This window comes from Hyla sarda, unplaced genomic scaffold (genome assembly GCF_029499605.1).
Source record: "Hyla sarda isolate aHylSar1 unplaced genomic scaffold, aHylSar1.hap1 scaffold_994, whole genome shotgun sequence".
Taxonomy (NCBI): domain Eukaryota; kingdom Metazoa; phylum Chordata; class Amphibia; order Anura; family Hylidae; genus Hyla; species Hyla sarda.
In genome coordinates, this window is record NW_026611025.1 from 89090 (window position 1) to 111843 (window position 22754).

Genomic DNA, 22754 nt, shown 5'->3' on the forward strand with positions numbered 1-22754 from the left:
CAGGGCTGGCTAGCTGGCTAGCCAGCAAGCAGGTAGCAATGAAAGTAGGAATCTTTCTTTTTAACCCTGTAAGGGGGTGGTGCACTGTACCCGAAGATACTGCCATATCGGGTCAATGCATAGGGCGACGGAAGCAAGCTTCGAAATCGGCCCCCGTTCTCAAAAATCCATTTAATATATGGTCCCCAGATAGGGGACGTATCAGATATTAAACTGATAAGAACAGATACTACACTTGATCTTAGCCAAAAGGCCGAGAAGCGATAACCGTGAAAGGGGCGGGCCCAACAAGGTCCCCTTCATGGGCACTATCACTGCTTGCTGTCAGGGAGGCTGCCAGACAATTTTCCATGCACACTCTGGGCTGGGGGGCAGTCAACCACCAGTACACACAGCAGAACCTAAACCCATACCATTATTGCTAAGCAGCAAGACAGGGGCCCATTGCACTCCCACGGGGCCTTTTTAAATGCAATCCATAACCCGGATTTGCCAGGAACCCTTCTTACTCCTCCTACTTGCATGTGACACTGGGCTTAGGATCTGCATAGGAAACACACACACAAGCACACACCTACCTTTGTTGCCTGCAGATGCCTCCTTGGCTGTCCCCAAACGGTATCAAACCAACACCCACGGGAAGCTGTAAGCATAGAGGACATGCCTGCACCCCATTGGACTTACCTGTGTGGGTTAAATCCGGGTTATTTGACAACCTATGGCGGTGATGGTTCTGCTCAGGCAGAGCAGTGCTGATGCTCCTCATAAAGCTGTCGCTGCTGTGAAGGTTCTAGGTGACATCACAAATCCCTATGGTTACATACACAACAAAGCTGGGTTGTTGTTGTTTACACTCTGCAAGGCCTGTGGAAGTGAGTGACATCATAGCACTGTAGTTCTGAGGGTTCTAGATGGATGCAACAATCTCCTGTTGCTTCTATGAAGGCCATAATAGACGACATCACCAAACAGCTCCATAGTCACATACACAGCAAAGGAGAGATGTTGTTTACACCTAGTGATGTCAGTGGTATTGAGTGACATCACAGCACAGTGCTAAGGCTCCTGGGCCTGGACACAGCAGCGGCTGCAATATCTCAACGGAGAATACGTTTATATATATGTGTGTGTGTGCGCGTATATATATATATATATATATATATATATATATATATATATATATATATATATATATATTTCTCCGCCGAAATCACTTTTAAACCCATTTCCACCTTTTTTTCCCTTCTCTTCCTCTTACTTTTTTTTCACGTTTTTTTACGTTTTTCTCCTTTTCGCCTCTTTTCTGGGCGTATTATTCTTCTTTTTCTTCTTTTTTTTCGTCTAATGCATACCCCATCAGTGCAGCAATGCTTATTCAATACCGCCAGCAGATGGAGACACTGGGGGATAATTTTCTAAGGATTTATACTGATTTTTCCTGTCTGAATTTGTCGCACAGAAAGTTGCAGGCCAAATATGTGTGACATTTCTGCGACTTTAGCTTCTAGAGCATTTTTACAACATTATACATAGGTGCTGAATACATAAAAAGCGACTGTTCAGCGACAGACAAGTCGCATCGGCTGAAAGTAGGCCAGAATGTCAGTCCATGTTGGAGCAGGTTTAGATACAGTCTAAAGTATAGATCTCAAAGTCTGTGCACAGAATTTAGCAAGGGCCTCGCACCTTCTGATGCATCAGGTAGGTGCACAATAGCATAGCCTAACCCTCTGTACTTTGGTCTATATTGATGCGGGACATAGACAGCCAGCTGATGACCAATCCATTAGTGCAATGGATGGCTGGAAGCATTTGTCTTTGCCTTTGCAATACCACAGAAGCAATGCATGGTCAATGTACAGCAATGACACACCTGTGTGAACAGCCAGGAGACCCCCCCCCCCCCCCCCCCATGTTATGTTACATAGTTACATAGTTAGTACGGTCGAAAAAAGACATATGTCCATCAAGTTCAACCAGGGAATTAAGGGGTAGGGGTGTGGCGCGATATTGGGGAAGGGATGAGATTTTATATTTCTTCATAAGCATTAATCTTATTTTGTCAATTAGGAACATTCAGCACCCACCCGCTATCAAGGCAGCTGCCTATCATGTCATGCCCTACCTGCACAGGTGTGCTGGCTACTCAAATGATCCAATTAAGGAGGCCATTTAGTCAGCAGCAGCAGAAGTCCTGTGCCTGGACGCTCCAACAGCGGCCAGACACAAGCAGAAGCAGCAGAAGCAGCACCACCTTTTGTTTTTTGGCTGCAGCAGCAAGGCCCACAGGGCTGGCTAGCTGGCTAGCCAGCAAGCAGGTAGCAATGAAAGTAGGAATCTTTCTTTTTAACCCTGTAAGGGGGTGGTGCACTGTACCCGAAGATACTGCCATATCGGGTCAATGCATAGGGCGACGGAAGCAAGCTTCGAAATCGGCCCCCGTTCTCAAAAATCCATTTAATATATGGTCCCCAGATAGGGGACGTATCAGATATTAAACTGATAAGAACAGATTTTTTTTTTTTTTTTTTTTTTTTTTATTGAAAAGGAAATATACAATACATAACCAAGTAAATCATTCAAAAAATTACATATTCATCTGAAAACACATGAATAACACATATTTGACATATACAATATATACAGGAAGCATGTCTTTACATGTACATATAACAAAAAGCTTTCCCTTCATGACTTTCCCTCAGAAAAAATAAATTGCAGCGGATTCTGTCCCTCCAACTGTCCCTTCATATCAGGATATAATCTGTAAGAAAAGAAAAAGAAAGACAAATAAGAATACACTCATAACCAGTGCTTCCATTTTTTGTGTTTCCAGATCCCCTCTGCATCATCAGAACCATAGTTTTTCCTATCACATAATACGTAAAGGTAAATTTTACCACGGATCATGCCCAGACACTCCTTCACACTTACTTCAGTTTGATTGAAAATCCTAATATTCCTTACATCCCACAGAACCTCTTTTACACAATTTACTATGAACCATAACACTCTTGCCTTCTCTCTCTCCACTGCACACAAACCAAACATCATCATATTAAAGGATAAGATTTCAATTCCAGTAACATTTTTAATTAGACCAGACATTCTTCTCCACACAGACTTCGCATAACCACACTCCCAAAACACATGTACATAATTCTCACATCCACCGCAACCATCCCTGGGACACACTTCACTGTCTACCAATCTCCTTCTCCTCTGAAATTCCCTTGTTGGCAGACACCCATGAGCTAACATCCAAGACAAGTCCTTTTGTTTATTTGTCAGTTCCTTGTGACTGACATTTTTCCACACTACCTTACAATCCTTCTCAGACAGACCTCCCACACATTCCACTGTTTCTCTCTGCTCCAACACTTTCATCACCTTCTTACTATCATTCCATTCAGTCACACATTCCAGATTATTTTTCCTGACACACCGCCCTATTCTCTGATAGAACCAAGGAACCTCAAAACTTACAGGTACCCTTAAGTCCCTTTCCATTAGCTTATATTTCAACAACACATTACCAGCCAAATACCTTACCATGCACCCAAACACACATTCCTTCTTACTTACAGCGAGACAAAAACTGACATACTTCACAGCCAGGAACACTTCCACATTCATCATTCCTTTCCCACCATGCATTCTGCTTTTCACCACCTTCCCACGACTCAATTTCTCCATCCTTGAATTCCATAAGAAAACAAAGATCTGCCTGATAATTCTTGCCAGACACCTATCCGGTGGAGGAAACACATAATTAACATAAAGCAAAATAGGAATTATAACAGCTTTAATAACCAGAATCCTTCCCTCAATCGATAAAGTCCTTAAAGACCAGAAGTTTATTTTATTCCCCACCCTCCCCAAAACCCTCTCCCAACTTTCTTTCCCATACAAATCATTATCAAACACCACCCCAAGCACTTCCACACCACCCTCTCTCACAGGCCACTCGCACAACCCACTCTCTCCCCACCCCTCAAAAAATTTACAACCACTCTTCCCAACATTAAGCTTAAACCCACTCATTAAACAGAAACACTCAATCAATAACTTAGCACGCCTTACCCCTGCCATTGACTTACATACAACAGTAACATCATCCATGTAACCAATCACTCGCATATCCTTCCCATGACTACCAGGTATTTCTATACCCCGCATCACCTTATCTCTCCTAATCATCCCCAACAAAGGCTCAATCATACAAATAAAAAGAATTGGCGACAGGGGACACCCCTGCCGCACTCCAGATTTTATACTCACCTCCCTACTCAGAAAACCATTGACCTGAATCTTACTATAAATGTCCCTATACAAACATTCAATCCACTTCACCATTCTGTCCGGCACATTCATCCTCCTCAAAACCCTAAACAATAAATCATGCACCACCCTATCATACGCTTTTTCAAAATCCACCGTAACAACAGCCACACCTTGCTTCCTAGTTTTACAGTCCCACAATACATCCCTCAGACCTAACAGACATTCAGAAATCCTACGGTCAGGCACTGCACACATTTGCTCCTCACCTACCATACAATCAATCACATCCTTTAACCTATTCGCAATAACTTTAGCAATAATTTTGTAATCACAATTCAAGAGCGCTATAGGCCTCCAATTTTTAAGATCCCTCTTATCCCCTTTTTTAAACAATAACACAGTCACACTCTCACTCATACTTTTAGATAACTTCCCTCTCCTAAGTACTTCCTTACACACCTCCCATACATAATCCCCTAACATATCCCAAAACACAAGATAAAATTCCACAGGCAATCCATCACTCCCTGCCACCTTTCCTTTCTTCATCCCATTCACAGCATCCTCCACCTCACTCTTCCTCACATCCTCTTCCATAAAGAACCCATCAATTTCATCCAAACGCTTATCCACATATCCCAAACATTCCTCCTCTAGAGTCACGTCCCGCTCCTTCTCCGTGAATAAATCAGAATAAAACTTCCACACTTCCTCTAACACCTCATCCTTACCAAAGACCTCTACCCCATCATTCTTAAAAACACTCATCATCTCAGTTTTTTTACTGAATGCCTTTTTAAAGAAAAATTTGCTACATTTCTCATCCTTCTCTTTCACTTCAACCCTAGCCTGTGCAATAATCTTCCTTCCATTCCTCTCCAGACACTCATTCACACTTCCACGAGCTTCCTCAATCTCCTTCTCAACACTCATCCCCAAACGCCTCAATTCATACAAATACTCTAACCTTCTTTGCCATCTCTCATACTCTTCTCTATCTTTCCTCCCTTTCTCACACCCTTTTTTAATAAAAAACCTTTTAGTCTCTAACTTCACCCACTCCCACCACTCAACCACACTATAAAATGCATCCTTCCTCAACACCCATCCATCAAAACGCTCCCTATATTCTTGTAATACACATTCATTATCCAATAAAGACACATTCAACTTCCAAACACCCTTTCCATACTCACTTACACCACCACCTTTTACCACACACTCAATCCAGGCATGATCCGTGAACGGTAACCTCCTCCGTCTGAAATTAGAAACAGACATTAGTTTTGAGACAAAAATGAAATCAATACGCGAACTTGTATTGTTAGAAAAATATGTATAACCGATAGTACCATCATTATGGGCAACAAAGGAATCCTTTAACCCAAATAAATTTACAATCTCTTTAAGCTGCTTACTAGTACTGTCTAAACCAGACCCACCACCCACCGTAGTACTACTCCTATCCCCCTCTGTTATTATACAATTGAAATCCCCTATAAGGAACACATCATCCCTCCCACTCAAAAAGAAATATAATTTCTCAAACACCTCCCCTCTTTCCTTCCTCCCAGTTGGAGCATAAACATTAATTACTTTATATGTGAAACCCCTGAAAATAAAATGCACTAATAATACCCTACCCGGAACAATATGGACAACTTTTTTAACAACAAACTCATTACTTTTGAACAAAATCCCCACCCCCGAATTACGTTCCATTGAACCAGACCATACCGATTGCCCATAAGGCCAGGAGATATTTGGCTCCCCATCCAAGCAGCACTCCTGGAGACCTAAAACATCAAAAGAATATCCAGAAAGTAAATCAAAAATGGCGGATCTCCTTTCTAAAGATCTAATACTGCGGACATTTAGAGAACCAATTGTTAAACTCATTCAAACATTTGAAGGAAAAAAAGGAAATACAAAATCAAGCATTATCAAAAGGAGGCCTAGCCTTTCCCCGACCTCTACCCTTATTTTTTGCCTCCCCTTCCTTAAACTTAAGAGTCTTTGTCAATTTTTTGACCTGACATTCCTCCAAATAACCTGTGCCCAGGGAGGATAAAGAGGAGTCAGAATCAATCTGACATGACGACCCTCCACCTGCCTCCTCCCTTCCCGGGCTAGGAAAGTCCTCAATCCTTTGACTCTGAGGAGTCGGACAGTCATCCTCCGATTCTTCCACCGGCATCTTTCTCTTCAAGGATTCTTTGTCCACAGTCATCTCCTCTGGGGGATCAGAGGCCTCCGAAACAGATGCCTCCGAAACAGACTCCGCCTTCTCCCCCTCTGCCACCAAAGCATCCGGAACAGACCTAGAAATGGAAGGAAAAACAGGGGCAGACTCTGCTTCACTGGTCAGCACGCTAACCTCTGCATCGCCTGCCCTGGCAGCATTGGAGTCCTCAGGAACTGTCCCACCTCGAAGAGCCATTGCATATGATCGGGGTGCCCCGGACTGGTAAGTGGGGCAACTCCTAGCCAGGTGATCCGAAGAACCACAGAAATGACACTTGCGTTTCTCGGGACAGTCTGCAGTGCGGTGATCAGGCTTGTGGCAGTTCCTGCAAACTTGCCCGGTTGTACAGTTCTCTCTGGTATGACCAAAGCAAAAACAGTCCCGGCAAAAACTTGGCATCCCCGGGTAGTGCAGAAACCCCCTGTTGTTCCCTATCGCAAAGTTCTGCGGGGGGTGACAAAAACCTTCAGCACCACCCTCGGGGGCAGGCCTAAACTCCACCCAAAAACGTCTCATGCCTGTGAAAGTCCCCAGGATGTTATTTTTCCTCTCCGCACCAGAAACAGACACACAATACCTTCTTAGAAAGGTCTGGATCTCCTCATCCCGCACAAAAGGGTTGTACATATGCACTACCACTGGAATTTTCTTAGGCCGAGCCTCGCAGGAAATGAATCGGATCCCTTGTAGGTCAGGGTGAGAAGCATTCTCCTTACTCCGGTAGAGACAGGTACGGAGATCATCCAGGTTGTAGAAGGTCACGTCAAAGAATCCTTGGCTGGGAAAGACCTGGACACAGAAGATGGAAGCATGCGGCATCCTCAGCACTCCCTCCACGACCTTCTGCTGGACATGCAAAATCCCGTAGGCACTCCTCTTTTCCTCCTCGATAAACAGCCGTACTGTATTAGGAGCGTTCGGCGCATTAGCCATCCTCTCCGGCAGACCCGTCCTCCGATGATCACCTTCCCGTTATCCTGGGACTAAGCCCTCTCCCCAATAGCAGCAGGTGGGTGAAGCCCAGGCAATAAACCTGGGCGATCCCACAAGGCCGAGGAGAGGGGTACCCGAATACCTTAGGGCAAGACACTTGATCTTAGCCAAAAGGCCGAGAAGCGATAACCGTGAAAGGGGCGGGCCCAACAAGGTCCCCTTCATGGGCACTATCACTGCTTGCTGTCAGGGAGGCTGCCAGACAATTTTCCATGCACACTCTGGGCTGGGGGGCAGTCAACCACCAGTACACACAGCAGAACCTAAACCCATACCATTATTGCTAAGCAGCAAGACAGGGGCCCATTGCACTCCCACGGGGCCTTTTTAAATGCAATCCATAACCCGGATTTGCCAGGAACCCTTCTTACTCCTCCTACTTGCATGTGACACTGGGCTTAGGATCTGCATAGGAAACACACACACAAGCACACACCTACCTTTGTTGCCTGCAGATGCCTCCTTGGCTGTCCCCAAACGGTATCAAACCAACACCCACGGGAAGCTGTAAGCATAGAGGACATGCCTGCACCCCATTGGACTTACCTGTGTGGGTTAAATCCGGGTTATTTGACAACCTATGGCGGTGATGGTTCTGCTCAGGCAGAGCAGTGCTGATGCTCCTCATAAAGCTGTCGCTGCTGTGAAGGTTCTAGGTGACATCACAAATCCCTATGGTTACATACACAACAAAGCTGGGTTGTTGTTGTTTACACTCTGCAAGGCCTGTGGAAGTGAGTGACATCATAGCACTGTAGTTCTGAGGGTTCTAGATGGATGCAACAATCTCCTGTTGCTTCTATGAAGGCCATAATAGACGACATCACCAAACAGCTCCATAGTCACATACACAGCAAAGGAGAGATGTTGTTTACACCTAGTGATGTCAGTGGTATTGAGTGACATCACAGCACAGTGCTAAGGCTCCTGGGCCTGGACACAGCAGCGGCTGCAATATCTCAACGGAGAATACGTTTATATATATGTGTGTGTGTGCGCGTATATATATATATATATATATATATATATATATATATATATTTCTCCGCCGAAATCACTTTTAAACCCATTTCCACCTTTTTTTCCCTTCTCTTCCTCTTTCTTTTTTTTCACGTTTTTTTACGTTTTTCTCCTTTTCGCCTCTTTTCTGGGCGTATTATTCTTCTTTTTCTTCTTTTTTTTCGTCTAATGCATACCCCATCAGTGCAGCAATGCTTATTCAATACCGCCAGCAGATGGAGACACTGGGGGATAATTTTCTAAGGATTTATACTGATTTTTCCTGTCTGAATTTGTCGCACAGAAAGTTGCAGGCCAAATATGTGTGACATTTCTGCGACTTTAGCTTCTAGAGCATTTTTACAACATTATACATAGGTGCTGAATACATAAAAAGCGACTGTTCAGCGACAGACAAGTCGCATCGGCTGAAAGTAGGCCAGAATGTCAGTCCATGTTGGAGCAGGTTTAGATACAGTCTAAAGTATAGATCTCAAAGTCTGTGCACAGAATTTAGCAAGGGCCTCGCACCTTCTGATGCATCAGGTAGGTGCACAATAGCATAGCCTAACCCTCTGTACTTTGGTCTATATTGATGCGGGACATAGACAGCCAGCTGATGACCAATCCATTAGTGCAATGGATGGCTGGAAGCATTTGTCTTTGCCTTTGCAATACCACAGAAGCAATGCATGGTCAATGTACAGCAATGACACACCTGTGTGAACAGCCAGGAGACCCCCCCCCCCCCCCATGTTATGTTACATAGTTACATAGTTAGTACGGTCGAAAAAAGACATATGTCCATCAAGTTCAACCAGGGAATTAAGGGGTAGGGGTGTGGCGCGATATTGGGGAAGGGATGAGATTTTATATTTCTTCATAAGCATTAATCTTATTTTGTCAATTAGGAACATTCAGCACCCACCCGCTATCAAGGCAGCTGCCTATCATGTCATGCCCTACCTGCACAGGTGTGCTGGCTACTCAAATGATCCAATTAAGGAGGCCATTTAGTCAGCAGCAGCAGAAGTCCTGTGCCTGGACGCTCCAACAGCGGCCAGACACAAGCAGAAGCAGCAGAAGCAGCAGCAGCAGCACCACCTTTTGTTTTTTGGCTGCAGCAGCAAGGCCCACAGGGCTGGCTAGCTGGCTAGCCAGCAAGCAGGTAGCAATGAAAGTAGGAATCTTTCTTTTTAACCCTGTAAGGGGGTGGTGCACTGTACCCGAAGATACTGCCATATCGGGTCAATGCATAGGGCGACGGAAGCAAGCTTCGAAATCGGCCCCCGTTCTCAAAAATCCATTTAATATATGGTCCCCAGATAGGGGACGTATCAGATATTAAACTGATAAGAACAGATACTACACTTGATCTTAGCCAAAAGGCCGAGAAGCGATAACCGTGAAAGGGGCGGGCCCAACAAGGTCCCCTTCATGGGCACTATCACTGCTTGCTGTCAGGGAGGCTGCCAGACAATTTTCCATGCACACTCTGGGCTGGGGGGCAGTCAACCACCAGTACACACAGCAGAACCTAAACCCATACCATTATTGCTAAGCAGCAAGACAGGGGCCCATTGCACTCCCACGGGGCCTTTTTAAATGCAATCCATAACCCGGATTTGCCAGGAACCCTTCTTACTCCTCCTACTTGCATGTGACACTGGGCTTAGGATCTGCATAGGAAACACACACACAAGCACACACCTACCTTTGTTGCCTGCAGATGCCTCCTTGGCTGTCCCCAAACGGTATCAAACCAACACCCACGGGAAGCTGTAAGCATAGAGGACATGCCTGCACCCCATTGGACTTACCTGTGTGGGTTAAATCCGGGTTATTTGACAACCTATGGCGGTGATGGTTCTGCTCAGGCAGAGCAGTGCTGATGCTCCTCATAAAGCTGTCGCTGCTGTGAAGGTTCTAGGTGACATCACAAATCCCTATGGTTACATACACAACAAAGCTGGGTTGTTGTTGTTTACACTCTGCAAGGCCTGTGGAAGTGAGTGACATCATAGCACTGTAGTTCTGAGGGTTCTAGATGGATGCAACAATCTCCTGTTGCTTCTATGAAGGCCATAATAGACGACATCACCAAACAGCTCCATAGTCACATACACAGCAAAGGAGAGATGTTGTTTACACCTAGTGATGTCAGTGGTATTGAGTGACATCACAGCACAGTGCTAAGGCTCCTGGGCCTGGACACAGCAGCGGCTGCAATATCTCAACGGAGAATACGTTTATATATATGTGTGTGTGTGCGCGTATATATATATATATATATATATATATATATATATATATATATATATATTTCTCCGCCGAAATCACTTTTAAACCCATTTCCACCTTTTTTTCCCTTCTCTTCCTCTTACTTTTTTTTCACGTTTTTTTACGTTTTTCTCCTTTTCGCCTCTTTTCTGGGCGTATTATTCTTCTTTTTCTTCTTTTTTTTCGTCTAATGCATACCCCATCAGTGCAGCAATGCTTATTCAATACCGCCAGCAGATGGAGACACTGGGGGATAATTTTCTAAGGATTTATACTGATTTTTCCTGTCTGAATTTGTCGCACAGAAAGTTGCAGGCCAAATATGTGTGACATTTCTGCGACTTTAGCTTCTAGAGCATTTTTACAACATTATACATAGGTGCTGAATACATAAAAAGCGACTGTTCAGCGACAGACAAGTCGCATCGGCTGAAAGTAGGCCAGAATGTCAGTCCATGTTGGAGCAGGTTTAGATACAGTCTAAAGTATAGATCTCAAAGTCTGTGCACAGAATTTAGCAAGGGCCTCGCACCTTCTGATGCATCAGGTAGGTGCACAATAGCATAGCCTAACCCTCTGTACTTTGGTCTATATTGATGCGGGACATAGACAGCCAGCTGATGACCAATCCATTAGTGCAATGGATGGCTGGAAGCATTTGTCTTTGCCTTTGCAATACCACAGAAGCAATGCATGGTCAATGTACAGCAATGTCACACCTGTGTGAACAGCCAGGAGACCCCCCCCCATGTTATGTTACATAGTTACATAGTTAGTACGGTCGAAAAAAGACATATGTCCATCAAGTTCAACCAGGGAATTAAGGGGTAGGGGTGTGGCGCGATATTGGGGAAGGGATGAGATTTTATATTTCTTCATAAGCATTAATCTTATTTTGTCAATTAGGAACATTCAGCACCCACCCGCTATCAAGGCAGCTGCCTATCATGTCATGCCCTACCTGCACAGGTGTGCTGGCTACTCAAATGATCCAATTAAGGAGGCCATTTAGTCAGCAGCAGCAGAAGTCCTGTGCCTGGACGCTCCAACAGCGGCCAGACACAAGCAGAAGCAGCAGAAGCAGCAGCAGCAGCACCACCTTTTGTTTTTTGGCTGCAGCAGCAAGGCCCACAGGGCTGGCTAGCTGGCTAGCCAGCAAGCAGGTAGCAATGAAAGTAGGAATCTTTCTTTTTAACCCTGTAAGGGGGTGGTGCACTGTACCCGAAGATACTGCCATATCGGGTCAATGCATAGGGCGACGGAAGCAAGCTTCGAAATCGGCCCCCGTTCTCAAAAATCCATTTAATATATGGTCCCCAGATAGGGGACGTATCAGATATTAAACTGATAAGAACAGATACTACACTTGATCTTAGCCAAAAGGCCGAGAAGCGATAACCGTGAAAGGGGCGGGCCCAACAAGGTCCCCTTCATGGGCACTATCACTGCTTGCTGTCAGGGAGGCTGCCAGACAATTTTCCATGCACACTCTGGGCTGGGGGGCAGTCAACCACCAGTACACACAGCAGAACCTAAACCCATACCATTATTGCTAAGCAGCAAGACAGGGGCCCATTGCACTCCCACGGGGCCTTTTTAAATGCAATCCATAACCCGGATTTGCCAGGAACCCTTCTTACTCCTCCTACTTGCATGTGACACTGGGCTTAGGATCTGCATAGGAAACACACACACAAGCACACACCTACCTTTGTTGCCTGCAGATGCCTCCTTGGCTGTCCCCAAACGGTATCAAACCAACACCCACGGGAAGCTGTAAGCATAGAGGACATGCCTGCACCCCATTGGACTTACCTGTGTGGGTTAAATCCGGGTTATTTGACAACCTATGGCGGTGATGGTTCTGCTCAGGCAGAGCAGTGCTGATGCTCCTCATAAAGCTGTCGCTGCTGTGAAGGTTCTAGGTGACATCACAAATCCCTATGGTTACATACACAACAAAGCTGGGTTGTTGTTGTTTACACTCTGCAAGGCCTGTGGAAGTGAGTGACATCATAGCACTGTAGTTCTGAGGGTTCTAGATGGATGCAACAATCTCCTGTTGCTTCTATGAAGGCCATAATAGACGACATCACCAAACAGCTCCATAGTCACATACACAGCAAAGGAGAGATGTTGTTTACACCTAGTGATGTCAGTGGTATTGAGTGACATCACAGCACAGTGCTAAGGCTCCTGGGCCTGGACACAGCAGCGGCTGCAATATCTCAACGGAGAATACGTTTATATATATGTGTGTGTGTGCGCGTATATATATATATATATATATATATATATATATATATATATTTCTCCGCCGAAATCACTTTTAAACCCATTTCCACCTTTTTTTCCCTTCTCTTCCTCTTACTTTTTTTTCACGTTCTTTTACGTTTTTCTCCTTTTCGCCTCTTTTCTGGGCGTATTATTCTTCTTTTTCTTCTTTTTTTTCGTCTAATGCATACCCCATCAGTGCAGCAATGCTTATTCAATACCGCCAGCAGATGGAGACACTGGGGGATAATTTTCTAAGGATTTATACTGATTTTTCCTGTCTGAATTTGTCGCACAGAAAGTTGCAGGCCAAATATGTGTGACATTTCTGCGACTTTAGCTTCTAGAGCATTTTTACAACATTATACATAGGTGCTGAATACATAAAAAGCGACTGTTCAGCGACAGACAAGTCGCATCGGCTGAAAGTAGGCCAGAATGTCAGTCCATGTTGGAGCAGGTTTAGATACAGTCTAAAGTATAGATCTCAAAGTCTGTGCACAGAATTTAGCAAGGGCCTCGCACCTTCTGATGCATCAGGTAGGTGCACAATAGCATAGCCTAACCCTCTGTACTTTGGTCTATATTGATGCGGGACATAGACAGCCAGCTGATGACCAATCCATTAGTGCAATGGATGGCTGGAAGCATTTGTCTTTGCCTTTGCAATACCACAGAAGCAATGCATGGTCAATGTACAGCAATGACACACCTGTGTGAACAGCCAGGAGACCCCCCCCCCCCCCCCCATGTTATGTTACATAGTTACATAGTTAGTACGGTCGAAAAAAGACATATGTCCATCAAGTTCAACCAGGGAATTAAGGGGTAGGGGTGTGGCGCGATATTGGGGAAGGGATGAGATTTTATATTTCTTCATAAGCATTAATCTTATTTTGTCAATTAGGAACATTCAGCACCCACCCGCTATCAAGGCAGCTGCCTATCATGTCATGCCCTACCTGCACAGGTGTGCTGGCTACTCAAATGATCCAATTAAGGAGGCCATTTAGTCAGCAGCAGCAGAAGTCCTGTGCCTGGACGCTCCAACAGCGGCCAGACACAAGCAGAAGCAGCAGAAGCAGCAGCAGCAGCACCACCTTTTGTTTTTTGGCTGCAGCAGCAAGGCCCACAGGGCTGGCTAGCTGGCTAGCCAGCAAGCAGGTAGCAATGAAAGTAGGAATCTTTCTTTTTAACCCTGTAAGGGGGTGGTGCACTGTACCCGAAGATACTGCCATATCGGGTCAATGCATAGGGCGACGGAAGCAAGCTTCGAAATCGGCCCCCGTTCTCAAAAATCCATTTAATATATGGTCCCCAGATAGGGGACGTATCAGATATTAAACTGATAAGAACAGATACTACACTTGATCTTAGCCAAAAGGCCGAGAAGCGATAACCGTGAAAGGGGCGGGCCCAACAAGGTCCCCTTCATGGGCACTATCACTGCTTGCTGTCAGGGAGGCTGCCAGACAATTTTCCATGCACACTCTGGGCTGGGGGGCAGTCAACCACCAGTACACACAGCAGAACCTAAACCCATACCATTATTGCTAAGCAGCAAGACAGGGGCCCATTGCACTCCCACGGGGCCTTTTTAAATGCAATCCATAACCCGGATTTGCCAGGAACCCTTCTTACTCCTCCTACTTGCATGTGACACTGGGCTTAGGATCTGCATAGGAAACACACACACAAGCACACACCTACCTTTGTTGCCTGCAGATGCCTCCTTGGCTGTCCCCAAACGGTATCAAACCAACACCCACGGGAAGCTGTAAGCATAGAGGACATGCCTGCACCCCATTGGACTTACCTGTGTGGGTTAAATCCGGGTTATTTGACAACCTATGGCGGTGATGGTTCTGCTCAGGCAGAGCAGTGCTGATGCTCCTCATAAAGCTGTCGCTGCTGTGAAGGTTCTAGGTGACATCACAAATCCCTATGGTTACATACACAACAAAGCTGGGTTGTTGTTGTTTACACTCTGCAAGGCCTGTGGAAGTGAGTGACATCATAGCACTGTAGTTCTGAGGGTTCTAGATGGATGCAACAATCTCCTGTTGCTTCTATGAAGGCCATAATAGACGACATCACCAAACAGCTCCATAGTCACATACACAGCAAAGGAGAGATGTTGTTTACACCTAGTGATGTCAGTGGTATTGAGTGACATCACAGCACAGTGCTAAGGCTCCTGGGCCTGGACACAGCAGCGGCTGCAATATCTCAACGGAGAATACGTTTATATATATGTGTGTGTGTGCGCGTATATATATATATATATATATATATATATATATATTTCTCCGCCGAAATCACTTTTAAACCCATTTCCACCTTTTTTTCCCTTCTCTTCCTCTTACTTTTTTTTCACGTTTTTTTACGTTTTTCTCCTTTTCGCCTCTTTTCTGGGCGTATTATTCTTCTTTTTCTTCTTTTTTTTCGTCTAATGCATACCCCATCAGTGCAGCAATGCTTATTCAATACCGCCAGCAGATGGAGACACTGGGGGATAATTTTCTAAGGATTTATACTGATTTTTCCTGTCTGAATTTGTCGCACAGAAAGTTGCAGGCCAAATATGTGTGACATTTCTGCGACTTTAGCTTCTAGAGCATTTTTACAACATTATACATAGGTGCTGAATACATAAAAAGCGACTGTTCAGCGACAGACAAGTCGCATCGGCTGAAAGTAGGCCAGAATGTCAGTCCATGTTGGAGCAGGTTTAGATACAGTCTAAAGTATAGATCTCAAAGTCTGTGCACAGAATTTAGCAAGGGCCTCGCACCTTCTGATGCATCAGGTAGGTGCACAATAGCATAGCCTAACCCTCTGTACTTTGGTCTATATTGATGCGGGACATAGACAGCCAGCTGATGACCAATCCATTAGTGCAATGGATGGCTGGAAGCATTTGTCTTTGCCTTTGCAATACCACAGAAGCAATGCATGGTCAATGTACAGCAATGACACACCTGTGTGAACAGCCAGGAGACCCCCCCCCCCCCCCCCCATGTTATGTTACATAGTTACATAGTTAGTACGGTCGAAAAAAGACATATGTCCATCAAGTTCAACCAGGGAATTAAGGGGTAGGGGTGTGGCGCGATATTGGGGAAGGGATGAGATTTTATATTTCTTCATAAGCATTAATCTTATTTTGTCAATTAGGAACATTCAGCACCCACCCGCTATCAAGGCAGCTGCCTATCATGTCATGCCCTACCTGCACAGGTGTGCTGGCTACTCAAATGATCCAATTAAGGAGGCCATTTAGTCAGCAGCAGCAGAAGTCCTGTGCCTGGACGCTCCAACAGCGGCCAGACACAAGCAGAAGCAGCAGAAGCAGCAGCAGCAGCACCACCTTTTGTTTTTTGGCTGCAGCAGCAAGGCCCACAGGGCTGGCTAGCTGGCTAGCCAGCAAGCAGGTAGCAATGAAAGTAGGAATCTTTCTTTTTAACCCTGTAAGGGGGTGGTGCACTGTACCCGAAGATACTGCCATATCGGGTCAATGCATAGGGCGACGGAAGCAAGCTTCGAAATCGGCCCCCGTTCTCAAAAATCCATTTAATATATGGTCCCCAGATAGGGGACGTATCAGATATTAAACTGATAAGAACAGATACTACACTTGATCTTAGCCAAAAGGCCGAGAAGCGATAACCGTGAAAGGGGCGGGCCCAACAAGGTCCCCTTCATGGGCACTATCACTGCTTGCTGTCAGGGAGGCTGCCAGACAATTTTCCATGCACACTCTGGGCTGGGGGGCAGTCAACCACCAGTACACACAGCAGAACCTAAACCCATACCATTATTGCTAAGCAGCAAGACAGGGGCCCATTGCACTCCCACGGGGCCTTTTTAAATGCAATCCATAACCCGGATTTGCCAGGAACCCTTCTTACTCCTCCTACTTGCATGTGACACTGGGCTTAGGATCTGCATAGGAAACACACACACAAGCACACACCTACCTTTGTTGCCTGCAGATGCCTCCTTGGCTGTCCCCAAACGGTATCAAACCAACACCCACGGGAAGCTGTAAGCATAGAGGACATGCCTGCACCCCATTGGACTTACCTGTGTGGGTTAAATCCGGGTTATTTGACAACCTATGGCGGTGATGGTTCTGCTCAGGCAGAGCAGTGCTGATGCTCCTCATAAAGCTGTCGCTGCTGTGAAGGTTCTAGGTGACATCACAAATCCCTATGGTTACATACACAACAAAGCTGGGTTGTTGTTGTTTACACTCTGCAAGGCCTGTGGAAGTGAGTGACATCATAGCACTGTAGTTCTGAGGGTTCTAGATGGATGCAACAATCTCCTGTTGCTTCTATGAAGGCCATAATAGACGACATCACCAAACAGCTCCATAGTCACATACACAGCAAAGGAGAGATGTTGTTTACACCTAGTGATGTCAGTGGTATTGAGTGACATCACAGCACAGTGCTAAGGCTCCTGGGCCTGGACACAGCAGCGGCTGCAATATCTCAACGGAGAATACGTTTATATATATGTGTGTGTGTGCGCGTATATATATATATATATATATATATATATATATATATATATTTCTCCGCCGAAATCACTTTTAAACCCATTTCCACCTTTTTTTCCCTTCTCTTCCTCTTACTTTTTTTTCACGTTTTTTTACGTTTTTCTCCTTTTCGCCTCTTTTCTGGGCGTATTATTCTTCTTTTTCTTCTTTTTTTTCGTCTAATGCATACCCCATCAGTGCAGCAATGCTTATTCAATACCGCCAGCAGATGGAGACACTGGGGGATAATTTTCTAAGGATTTATACTGATTTTTCCTGTCTGAATTTGTCGCACAGAAAGTTGCAGGCCAAATATGTGTGACATTTCTGCGACTTTAGCTTCTAGAGCATTTTTACAACATTATACATAGGTGCTGAATACATAAAAAGCGACTGTTCAGCGACAGACAAGTCGCATCGGCTGAAAGTAGGCCAGAATGTCAGTCCATGTTGGAGCAGGTTTAGATACAGTCTAAAGTATAGATCTCAAAGTCTGTGCACAGAATTTAGCAAGGGCCTCGCACCTTCTGATGCATCAGGTAGGTGCACAATAGCATAGCCTAACCCTCTGTACTTTGGTCTATATTGATGCGGGACATAGACAGCCAGCTGATGACCAATCCATTAGTGCAATGGATGGCTGGAAGCATTTGTCTTTGCCTTTGCAATACCACAGAAGCAATGCATGGTCAATGTACAGCAATGACACACCTGTGTGAACAGCCAGGAGACCCCCCCCCCCCCCCCATGTTATGTTACATAGTTACATAGTTAGTACGGTCGAAAAAAGACATATGTCCATCAAGTTCAACCAGGGAATTAAGGGGTAGGGGTGTGGCGCGATATTGGGGAAGGGATGAGATTTTATATTTCTTCATAAGCATTAATCTTATTTTGTCAATTAGGAACATTCAGCACCCACCCGCTATCAAGGCAGCTGCCTATCATGTCATGCCCTACCTGCACAGGTGTGCTGGCTACTCAAATGATCCAATTAAGGAGGCCATTTAGTCAGCAGCAGCAGAAGTCCTGTGCCTGGACGCTCCAACAGCGGCCAGACACAAGCAGAAGCAGCAGAAGCAGCAGCAGCAGCACCACCTTTTGTTTTTTGGCTGCAGCAGCAAGGCCCACAGGGCTGGCTAGCTGGCTAGCCAGCAAGCAGGTAGCAATGAAAGTAGGAATCTTTCTTTTTAACCCTGTAAGGGGGTGGTGCACTGTACCCGAAGATACTGCCATATCGGGTCAATGCATAGGGCGACGGAAGCAAGCTTCGAAATCGGCCCCCGTTCTCAAAAATCCATTTAATATATGGTCCCCAGATAGGGGACGTATCAGATATTAAACTGATAAGAACAGATACTACACTTGATCTTAGCCAAAAGGCCGAGAAGCGATAACCGTGAAAGGGGCGGGCCCAACAAGGTCCCCTTCATGGGCACTATCACTGCTTGCTGTCAGGGAGGCTGCCAGACAATTTTCCATGCACACTCTGGGCTGGGGGGCAGTCAACCACCAGTACACACAGCAGAACCTAAACCCATACCATTATTGCTAAGCAGCAAGACAGGGGCCCATTGCACTCCCACGGGGCCTTTTTAAATGCAATCCATAACCCGGATTTGCCAGGAACCCTTCTTACTCCTCCTACTTGCATGTGACACTGGGCTTAGGATCTGCATAGGAAACACACACACAAGCACACACCTACCTTTGTTGCCTGCAGATGCCTCCTTGGCTGTCCCCAAACGGTATCAAACCAACACCCACGGGAAGCTGTAAGCATAGAGGACATGCCTGCACCCCATTGGACTTACCTGTGTGGGTTAAATCCGGGTTATTTGACAACCTATGGCGGTGATGGTTCTGCTCAGGCAGAGCAGTGCTGATGCTCCTCATAAAGCTGTCGCTGCTGTGAAGGTTCTAGGTGACATCACAAATCCCTATGGTTACATACACAACAAAGCTGGGTTGTTGTTGTTTACACTCTGCAAGGCCTGTGGAAGTGAGTGACATCATAGCACTGTAGTTCTGAGGGTTCTAGATGGATGCAACAATCTCCTGTTGCTTCTATGAAGGCCATAATAGACGACATCACCAAACAGCTCCATAGTCACATACACAGCAAAGGAGAGATGTTGTTTACACCTAGTGATGTCAGTGGTATTGAGTGACATCACAGCACAGTGCTAAGGCTCCTGGGCCTGGACACAGCAGCGGCTGCAATATCTCAACGGAGAATACGTTTATATATATGTGTGTGTGTGCGCGTATATATATATATATATATATATATATATATATATATATATATTTCTCCGCCGAAATCACTTTTAAACCCATTTCCACCTTTTTTTCCCTTCTCTTCCTCTTACTTTTTTTTCACGTTTTTTTACGTTTTTCTCCTTTTCGCCTCTTTTCTGGGCGTATTATTCTTCTTTTTCTTCTTTTTTTTCGTCTAATGCATACCCCATCAGTGCAGCAATGCTTATTCAATACCGCCAGCAGATGGAGACACTGGGGGATAATTTTCTAAGGATTTATACTGATTTTTCCTGTCTGAATTTGTCGCACAGAAAGTTGCAGGCCAAATATGTGTGACATTTCTGCGACTTTAGCTTCTAGAGCATTTTTACAACATTATACATAGGTGCTGAATACATAAAAAGCGACTGTTCAGCGACAGACAAGTCGCATCGGCTGAAAGTAGGCCAGAATGTCAGTCCATGTTGGAGCAGGTTTAGATACAGTCTAAAGTATAGATCTCAAAGTCTGTGCACAGAATTTAGCAAGGGCCTCGCACCTTCTGATGCATCAGGTAGGTGCACAATAGCATAGCCTAACCCTCTGTACTTTGGTCTATATTGATGCGGGACATAGACAGCCAGCTGATGACCAATCCATTAGTGCAATGGATGGCTGGAAGCATTTGTCTTTGCCTTTGCAATACCACAGAAGCAATGCATGGTCAATGTACAGCAATGACACACCTGTGTGAACAGCCAGGAGACCCCCCCCCCCCCCCATGTTATGTTACATAGTTACATAGTTAGTACGGTCGAAAAAAGACATATGTCCATCAAGTTCAACCAGGGAATTAAGGGGTAGGGGTGTGGCGCGATATTGGGGAAGGGATGAGATTTTATATTTCTTCATAAGCATTAATCTTATTTTGTCAATTAGGAACATTCAGCACCCACCCGCTATCAAGGCAGCTGCCTATCATGTCATGCCCTACCTGCACAGGTGTGCTGGCTACTCAAATGATCCAATTAAGGAGGCCATTTAGTCAGCAGCAGCAGAAGTCCTGTGCCTGGACGCTCCAACAGCGGCCAGACACAAGCAGAAGCAGCACAGCAGAAGCAGCAGCAGCAGCACCACCTTTTGTTTTTTGGCTGCAGCAGCAAGGCCCACAGGGCTGGCTAGCTGGCTAGCCAGCAAGCAGGTAGCAATGAAAGTAGGAATCTTTCTTTTTAACCCTGTAAGGGGGTGGTGCACTGTACCCGAAGATACTGCCATATCGGGTCAATGCATAGGGCGACGGAAGCAAGCTTCGAAATCGGCCCCCGTTCTCAAAAATCCATTTAATATATGGTCCCCAGATAGGGGACGTATCAGATATTAAACTGATAAGAACAGATACTACACTTGATCTTAGCCAAAAGGCCGAGAAGCGATAACCGTGAAAGGGGCGGGCCCAACAAGGTCCCCTTCATGGGCACTATCACTGCTTGCTGTCAGGGAGGCTGCCAGACAATTTTCCATGCACACTCTGGGCTGGGGGGCAGTCAACCACCAGTACACACAGCAGAACCTAAACCCATACCATTATTGCTAAGCAGCAAGACAGGGGCCCATTGCACTCCCACGGGGCCTTTTTAAATGCAATCCATAACCCGGATTTGCCAGGAACCCTTCTTACTCCTCCTACTTGCATGTGACACTGGGCTTAGGATCTGCATAGGAAACACACACACAAGCACACACCTACCTTTGTTGCCTGCAGATGCCTCCTTGGCTGTCCCCAAACGGTATCAAACCAACACCCACGGGAAGCTGTAAGCATAGAGGACATGCCTGCACCCCATTGGACTTACCTGTGTGGGTTAAATCTGGGTTATTTGACAACCTATGGCGGTGATGGTTCTGCTCAGGCAGAGCAGTGCTGATGCTCCTCATAAAGCTGTCGCTGCTGTGAAGGTTCTAGGTGACATCACAAATCCCTATGGTTACATACACAACAAAGCTGGGTTGTTGTTGTTTACACTCTGCAAGGCCTGTGGAAGTGAGTGACATCATAGCACTGTAGTTCTGAGGGTTCTAGATGGATGCAACAATCTCCTGTTGCTTCTATGAAGGCCATAATAGACGACATCACCAAACAGCTCCATAGTCACATACACAGCAAAGGAGAGATGTTGTTTACACCTAGTGATGTCAGTGGTATTGAGTGACATCACAGCACAGTGCTAAGGCTCCTGGGCCTGGACACAGCAGCGGCTGCAATATCTCAACGGAGAATACGTTTATATATATGTGTGTGTGTGCGCGTATATATATATATATATATATATATATATATATATATATATATATATATTTCTCCGCCGAAATCACTTTTAAACCCATTTCCACCTTTTTTTCCCTTCTCTTCCTCTTACTTTTTTTTCACGTTTTTTTACGTTTTTCTCCTTTTCGCCTCTTTTCTGGGCGTATTATTCTTCTTTTTCTTCTTTTTTTTCGTCTAATGCATACCCCATCAGTGCAGCAATGCTTATTCAATACCGCCAGCAGATGGAGACACTGGGGGATAATTTTCTAAGGATTTATACTGATTTTTCCTGTCTGAATTTGTCGCACAGAAAGTTGCAGGCCAAATATGTGTGACATTTCTGCGACTTTAGCTTCTAGAGCATTTTTACAACATTATACATAGGTGCTGAATACATAAAAAGCGACTGTTCAGCGACAGACAAGTCGCATCGGCTGAAAGTAGGCCAGAATGTCAGTCCATGTTGGAGCAGGTTTAGATACAGTCTAAAGTATAGATCTCAAAGTCTGTGCACAGAATTTAGCAAGGGCCTCGCACCTTCTGATGCATCAGGTAGGTGCACAATAGCATAGCCTAACCCTCTG

General features: G+C 45.3%; 8 non-coding genes across 8 annotated transcripts; all 8 read right to left on the reverse strand.

The window, feature by feature from the left end:
* Positions 1–74: 74 nt before the first annotated feature.
* LOC130351744 (U2 spliceosomal RNA) lies at positions 75–265 on the reverse strand. Its single transcript, XR_008888307.1, has one exon. It is a non-coding gene; the product is annotated as a U2 spliceosomal RNA (small nuclear RNA).
* Positions 266–2360: 2095 nt separating this feature from the next.
* On the reverse strand, positions 2361–2552 carry LOC130351766 (U2 spliceosomal RNA). The gene has a single exon (XR_008888326.1). It is a non-coding gene; the product is annotated as a U2 spliceosomal RNA (small nuclear RNA).
* Positions 2553–9731: 7179 nt separating this feature from the next.
* On the reverse strand, positions 9732–9922 carry LOC130351746 (U2 spliceosomal RNA). Its single transcript, XR_008888309.1, has one exon. It is a non-coding gene; the product is annotated as a U2 spliceosomal RNA (small nuclear RNA).
* A 2084-nt stretch (positions 9923–12006) lies between these two features.
* Positions 12007–12197, reverse strand: LOC130351747 (U2 spliceosomal RNA). Its single transcript, XR_008888310.1, has one exon. It is a non-coding gene; the product is annotated as a U2 spliceosomal RNA (small nuclear RNA).
* A 2084-nt stretch (positions 12198–14281) lies between these two features.
* LOC130351748 (U2 spliceosomal RNA) lies at positions 14282–14472 on the reverse strand. The gene has a single exon (XR_008888311.1). It is a non-coding gene; the product is annotated as a U2 spliceosomal RNA (small nuclear RNA).
* Positions 14473–16551: 2079 nt separating this feature from the next.
* Positions 16552–16742, reverse strand: LOC130351749 (U2 spliceosomal RNA). Its single transcript, XR_008888312.1, has one exon. It is a non-coding gene; the product is annotated as a U2 spliceosomal RNA (small nuclear RNA).
* A 2083-nt stretch (positions 16743–18825) lies between these two features.
* LOC130351750 (U2 spliceosomal RNA) lies at positions 18826–19016 on the reverse strand. The gene has a single exon (XR_008888313.1). It is a non-coding gene; the product is annotated as a U2 spliceosomal RNA (small nuclear RNA).
* A 2089-nt stretch (positions 19017–21105) lies between these two features.
* LOC130351752 (U2 spliceosomal RNA) lies at positions 21106–21296 on the reverse strand. Its single transcript, XR_008888314.1, has one exon. It is a non-coding gene; the product is annotated as a U2 spliceosomal RNA (small nuclear RNA).
* Between the last annotated feature and the right edge of the window lie 1458 nt (positions 21297–22754).